The sequence below is a fragment of the Arachis ipaensis genome, chromosome B1, assembly GCF_059453495.1.
Source record: "Arachis ipaensis isolate K30076 ecotype BB chromosome B1, ASM5945349v1, whole genome shotgun sequence".
Classification (NCBI taxonomy): Eukaryota; Viridiplantae; Streptophyta; class Magnoliopsida; order Fabales; family Fabaceae; genus Arachis; species Arachis ipaensis.
The window spans coordinates 102,810,761-102,818,272 of record NC_142436.1 but is presented as its reverse complement, the minus strand read 5'-3'; the positions used below and the strand labels follow the sequence as shown (position 1 = coordinate 102,818,272).

At 41.0% G+C, this 7,512-nt stretch overlaps 1 non-coding gene across 1 annotated transcript; it reads right to left on the bottom strand.

The window, feature by feature from the left end:
• Positions 1 to 358: 358 nt before the first annotated feature.
• LOC148577703 (small nucleolar RNA R71) lies at positions 359 to 466 on the bottom strand. The gene has a single exon (XR_015904077.1). It is a non-coding gene; the product is annotated as a small nucleolar RNA R71 (small nucleolar RNA).
• Positions 467 to 7,512: the final 7,046 nt, after the last annotated feature.

Here is a 7,512-nt window from a genome sequence, read left to right as displayed (position 1 = left end):
ACCACAAAGAGGTCTACATGATGTTCAACATAGTCATTGGACGACAGCTGGAGTATACTCTTTTGGATATATAATACATGGACCGAGTCCGTAAGATTAGTATCTTTGTGGTATAGGCTAGAACCATTGGTAGCATTCCGAAGATCCTTTTCAGTTCTTAACTGAATTCTTGCAGATATGTGATACTGTTAAGACTAATGGAGTAGATCCTGAAGTCTACAGGCTCATGCTTTTCCCTTTTGTTGTAAGAGACAGAGCTAGAGTGTGGTTGGACTCTCAACCGAGAGATAGCCTGAACTCTTGGGATAAGCTGGTCACGGCTTTCTTAGCCAAGTTCTTTCCTCCTCAAAAGCTAAGCAAGCTTAGAGTGGATGTCCAAACCTTCAGACAGAAAGAAGGTGAATCCCTCTATGAAGCTTGGGAAAGATACAAGCAGCTGACCAAAAAGTGTCCTTCTGACATGCTTTCAGAAAGGACCATCCTGGATATATTCTATGATGGTTTATCTGAGCTATCAAAGATGTCATTGGATACTTCTTCAGGTGGATCCATTCACCTAAAGAAAACGCCTGTAGAAGCTCAAGAACTCATTGACATGGTTGCTAATAACCAGTTCATGTATACTTCTGAGAGGAATCCTGTGAGTAATGGGACGCCTATGAAGAAGGGAGTTCTTGAAATTGATACTCTGAATGCCATATTGGCTCAGAACAAAATATTGACTCAGCAAGTCAATATGATTTCTCAGAGTCTGAATGGAATGCAAGCTGCATCCAACAGTACTCAAGAGGCATCTTCTGAAGAAGAAGCTTATGATCCTGAGAACCCTGCAATAGCAGAGGTGAATTACTTAGGTGAACCTTATGGAAACACATATAACTCAGCATGGAGAAATCACCTAAATTTCTCATGGAAGGATCAACAAAAGCCTCAACAAAGCTTTAATAATGGTGGAAGAAATAGGTTTAACAATAGTAAACCTTTTTCATCATCCACTCAGCAATAGACAGAGAACTCTGAATAAAATACCTCTAATTTAGCAAACTTGGTCTCTGATCTATCTAAGGCCACTGTAAGTTTAATGAATGAAACAAGGTCTTCCATTAGAAATTTGGAAGCACAAGTGGGCCAGCTGAGTAAAAGGATCACTGAAATCCCTCCTAGTACTCTCCCAAGCAATACAGAAGAAAATCCAAAAGGAGAGTGCAAGGCCATTGAATTAATTACCATGGCCAAACCTGTAAGGGAAGGAGAGGACGTGAATCCCAAGGAGGAAGACCTCCTGGGACGTCCAGTGATCAATAAGGAGCTTCCCTCTGAGGAACCTAAAGAATCTGAGACTCATCTAGAGACCATAGAGATTCCATTGAACCTCCTTATGCCATTCATGAGCTCTGATGAGTATTCCTCTTCTGAAGAGAATGAGGATGTTACTGAAGAGTAAGCTGCCAAGTTCCTTGGTGCAATCATGAAGCTAAATGCCAAATTATTTGGTATTGAAACTTAGGAAGATGAACCTCCCTTGTTCACCAATGAACTAAGTGATCTGGATCAACTGACATTGCCTCAGAAGAGACAGGATCCTGGAAAGTCCATAATACCTTGTATCATAGGCACCATGATCTTTAAGGCTCTGTGTGACCTTGGTTCAGGAATAAACCTCATTCCCCTCTCTGTAATAGAGAAACTGGGAATCTATGGGGTGCAAGCTGCTAAAATCTCATTAGAGATGGCAGACAATTCAAGAAAACAGGCTTATGGACAAGTAGAGGACGTGTTAGTAAAGGTTGAAGGCCTTTACATCCCTGCTGATTTCATAGTCCTGGATACTGGAAAGGAAGAGGATGAATCCATCATCCTAGGAAGACCTTTCCTAGCCACAGCTGTGATTGATGTGGACAGAGGAGAATTGATCCTTCAATTAAATAAGGACAACCTTGTGTTTACAACTCAAGGATCTCTCTCTGCATCCATGGAGAGGAAGCAGAAAAAGCTTATCTCAAAGCAGAGTCAACCAAAACCCCCACAGTCAAACTCTAAGTTTGGTGTTGGGAGGCCACAACCAAACTCTAAGTTTGGTGTTGGGAGGTCTCAACAAAGCTCTGCACATCTGTGAGGCTTCATGAAAGCCCACTGTCAAGCTATTGACATTAAAGAAGCGCTTGTTGGGAGGCAACCCAATGTTTATTTATCTAATTTTATTTTTGTTTTTCATGTTTTCTTAGGTTCATGATCATGTGGAGTCACAAAATAAACGAAAAATTTAGAAACAGAATAAAAAACAGTGGAAGAAAAATCACACCCTGGAGGAAGCACCTGCCTGGCGTTCAACGCCAGAACAGAGCATGGTTCTGGCGCTGAACCCCCAAAATGGGCAGTATCTGGGTGCTGAACACCCAAAATGGGCAGCATCTGGGCGCTGAACGCCAGAATTGCACCTTGGAGAAGAGCTGGCGCTGAACGCCCAGAACAAGCATGGTTCTGGCGTTCAACGCCAGAAATGGGCAACAAATGGGCATTGAACGCCCAAAATGGGCACCAACCTGGCGCTGAACGCCCAGAGTTGTGTGCAAGGGCATTTTACATGCCTAATTTGGTGCAAGGTTGTAATTCCTTGAACACCTCAGGATCTGTGGACTCCACAGGATCATCTCAGGATCTGTAGACCCCACAGGATCATCTCAAGATCTGTGGACCCCACAGGATCATCTCAGGATCTGTGAATCTCACAGGATCCCCACCCACCTCACCCTCTCTCTCTCCATTCATGGTCATCCCTTCTGTTTTCCATTCACCACTCACATCCATACACACATCCCTCTATCTCCTCCATATCTTCTTCTTCTTCATCTATTCTTTCTTCTCTTGCTCGAGGGCGAGCAATATTCTAAGTTTGGTGTGGTAAAAGCATAAGCTTTTTGTTTTTCCATTACCATTAATGGCACCTAAGGCCAGAGAAACCTCAAGAAAGAGGAAAGGGAAGACAAATGCTTCCATCTCTGAGGCGTGGGAGATGGAAAGATTCATCTCACAAGCCCATCACTAAGAAAAGGATGGAGCAAACAAGAGAGCACATTCATGAATCTCAACAGGCACATGAAGAAGCTCATCATCAAGAAATCCCTGAGATACATCAAGGGATGCACTTGCCTCCACAGAAATTTTGGGAGCAAATCAACACCTCCCTAGGAGAATTAAGTTCCAACATGGGACAATTAAGGGTGGAACATCAAGAACACTCCATCGTCCTTCATGAAATTAGAGAAGATCAAAAAGCAATGAGTGAGGAGAAACAAAGACAAGGAAGAGACATAGAAGAGCTCAAGGACATCATTGGTTCCTCAAGAAAGAAATGCACCCATCACTAAGGTGGACTCATTCCTTGTTCTTACTTTCTCTGTTTTTCGTTTTCTATGTTAAGTGCTTATCCATGTTTGTGTCTTCATTACATGATCATTAGTAGTTAGTAACTATGTCTTAAAGTTATGAATGTCCTATGAATCCATCACCTCTCTTAAATGAAAAATGTTTTAATTCAAAAGAACAAGAAGTACATGAGTTTCGAATTTATCCTTGAACTTAGTTTAATTATATTGATGTGGTGACAATGCTTCTTGTTTTCTGAATGAATGGTTGAACAGTGCATATGTCTTTTGAAGTTGTTGTTTAAGAATGTTAAATATGTTGGCTCTTGAAAGAATGATGACAAGGAGACATGTTATTTGATAATCTGAAAAATCTTAAAAATGATTCTTGAAGCAAGAAAAAGCAGCAAAGAACAAAGCTTGCAAAAAAAAAAAAAGAGAAAAAGAAAAAGCAAGCAGAAAAAGCTAAAAGCTCTTAAAACCAAGAGGCAAAAGCAAAAAGCCAGTAACCCTTAAAACCAAAAGGCAAGGGAAAATAAAAAGGATCCCAAGGCTTTTAGCATCAGTGGATAGGAGGGCCTAAAAGAATAAAATCCTGGTCTAAGCGGCTAAACCAAGCTGTCCCTAACCATGTGCTTGTGGCCAAAGTGCTTAGGGCCACAGCCAAGACTCATAAAATAGCTGTATTCAAGAATCATCATACTGAACTAGGAGAGTCAATAACACTATCTAAACTTTGAGTTCCTATAGAAGCCAATCATTCTGAACCTCAATGGATAAAGTGAGATGCCAAAACTATTCAAGAGGCAAAAAGTTATAAGTCCCGCTCATTTGATTGGAGCTATGTTTCATTGATAGTTTGGAATTTATAGTATATTCTCTTCTTTTTATCCTATTTGATTTTTAGTTGCTTGGGGACAAGCAACAATTTAAGTTTGGTGTTGTGATGAGCGGATAATTTATACGCTTTTTGGCATTATTTTTAGTATGTTTTTAGTAGGATCTAGTTACTTTTAGGGATGTTTTCATTAGTTTTTATGTTAAATTCACATTTCTGGACTTTACTATGAGTTTGTGTGTTTTTCTGTGATTTCAGGTATTTTCTGGCTGAAATTGAGGGACTTGAGCAAAAATCAGATTCAGAGGTTGAAGAAGGACTGCTGATGCTGTTGGATTCTGACCTCCCTGCACTTAAAATGGATTTTCTAGAGCTGCCAAACTCAACATGGCGCGCTTCTAATTGCGTTGGAAAGTAGACATCCAGGGCTTTCCAGAAATATATAATAGTCCATACTTTGCCCAAGTTTAGACGACGCAAACTGGTGTTCAACGCCAGCTCTCTGCCCAATTCTGTCGTCCAGCGCCAGAAACAAGTTGCAAAGTAGAGTTCAACGCCCAAACTGGCACAAAAGCTGGCGTTCAACTCCAAGAATGACCTCTCCACGTGTAGACTTCAAGCTTAGCCCAAGCACACACCAAGTGGGCCCCGTAAGTGGATTTATGCATCAATTACTTACTTATGTAAACCCTAGTAGCTAGTTTATTATAAATAGGACTTTTTACTATTGTATTAGACATCCTGGATTGTATTTTTGATCCATTGATCACGTTTGGGGGCTGGCCATTCGGCCATGCCTGGACCTTCATCACTTATTGTATTTTCACTCGCGAGTGCTGGGCGTAGTGATAGACGCAAAAGGATAGTAAATTCTATTCCAGTATGATCGAGAACCTCCAAGATGATTAGCCATGCAGTGACAGCGCATCGGACCATTTTCACAGAGAGGAATAGGATGCAACCAACGACAAGGGTGATGCCTCCAGACAATTAGCCGTGCTGTGACAGAGCATTTGGACCATTTTTCCGAGAGGATTGAAAGTAGCCATTGGCACCGGTGACATCCTTACACAAAGCCAGCCATAGAAAGGAGTAAGACTGATTGGATGAAGACAGCAGGAAAGCAGAGGTTCAGAGGAATGAATGCATCTCCATATGCTTATCTGAAATTCTCACCAATGATTTACATAAGTATTTCTATCCTTATTTTAGTATTAATTTCGAAAACTCCATAACTATTTTATATCCGCCTGACTGAGATTTACAAGGTGACCATAGCTTGCTTCATACCAACAATCTCTGTGGGATCGACCCTTACTCACGTAAGGTTTATTACTTGGACGACCCATTGCACTTGCTGGTTAGTTATGCGAAGTTGTGAAGATATGTTTAGACCATGGTTCTGTGCATCCGTTTTTGGTGCCATCGCCAGGGAATCAATTTCGAACAATAATTCACAACCTGAGTAACAATTTCGCATACCAATTGTAAGTCTTGGAGTATGGATCATGGGTCTGCCTGGATGAGTTTCCAACATAGTTGGCTTGTTCCCAGTCACCTCCTTCCTCTGTATTCACTCCTTCTTGAGCTGGTAGTGGGGTGGTTACTGCTGCAACTTAATTTCTTTCCATCTTCTTGGTAAGGTCAGCTAATTGCTTGGTAATCATCTTGTTTTGAGCCAGTAGTGCATCCATATGATTTAGCTCCATTACTCCTCGGTTGTTGCTCCTATCAGATGCATAGAAAAACTTATTGTTGGCCACAGTTTCTATGATGTCTATGGCTTCTTCAATGGTCTTCTTCTTGTTCAGAGATCCTCCGGAAGAGTGATCCAATGCCTTCTTTGATTCATAAGACAAGCCTTCATAGAAAATATGTAGCTGCACCCATTCGTTGAACATGTCTGGTGGGCACCTTCTTGTCAAGTCTTTGTACCTCTCCCATGCTTCATAGAGAGTTTCACCATCTTGTTGCCTGAATATTTGGACCTCAGCCCTCAATCTATTGACTCTTTGAGGAGGGTAGAATCTCGCCAGGAACATGTTCATTATATCTTCCCAAGTCGTTAGACTTTCCCTTGGAAAGGATTCTAGGCATTTAGATGCCTTGTTCCTCAGAGAGAAAGGGAACAAGAGCAATCTGTAGGTGTTGGGGTGAACACCATTAAACTTCACAGTATCACATATCCTTAGGAAAGTGGTTAAGCGTTGATTAGGGTCCTCCCGGGCACTTTCTCCAAATGAGCAATTGTTCTGAACAAGGGTGATGAGTTGGGGTTTCAATTCAAAGTTACTGGCATGTATGGTTGGTTTTTGGATGCTACTCCCACAGTTTTCTGGATTTGGATTAATGTAAGAGCCTAGTACTCTTCTCTCATGTCTAGCATGATTTGCTGCACCTTCTCTGCATGGTTATGTGCCTCCTCCTCATGGTGATTCTCCATATCCTCCTCCATGTCTATCTCCTCTTCTTCTACTACACCAACAACCTTCTTCCCTCTTGCGACCCTCCTTAATCTAATGATGGTCCTCTCAGGTTCAGATTTAAAGAAGGTTGAAGCTCCTCTTCTTCTACCTGTCATACACTCAGCAGAGCACAAAAGTAAGAGAAAAGTGAAGAAATCACTCTTGTTAAGATTGTTGTTAGTGTGAGTGATGCAATTTGTCAAACAGTTAGTGGGTTAGTTGAACAGAAATGTCGATAACAAAGGAAATAAACAAGAGAAAGTGGTAAAAGAAAATTTCTAATGCTGGAAGTAAATAACAGAAATGAAATAACAAAACAAAAGAAAATCGCTCAATCTAGTTATCCTCTAATTTACTCATTGTCAATACAAAATCAATCCCCGGCAACGGCGCCATAAACTTGATGCGCGGAACTTGTATCGCTACAAATTTCCCTCGGCAAGTATACCGAATTGTCGTCAAGTAAAAACTCACAATAGAGTGAGGTCAAATCCCATAGGGATTGATTGGTCGAGCAACTTTAGTTAGAGGGGTGTTCTAGTTAAGCTAAGCCAAATTGAGTTGAGAATTGCAGAAAATTAAATGGCGAGAAAGATAAATGGCAGCGAATGTAAATGCTGAAAGTAAATGGCGGAATGAAAATTGCAGAATCTTAAATGGGGAATTGGGGAAATGAGCATTAAAGTAAATAACAAAAAGTAAAGAGAATGGGTAAGATCAGAAAAGGGGAATTCATTGGGCTGAGGAGATGTTGCATTCTCTGGATCAAGTTCATCTTCATCTCTTCCTCAATCAATGCATTTATTGATCTCCTTGGCCATCTTTGGTTATTGGATCCCAATTC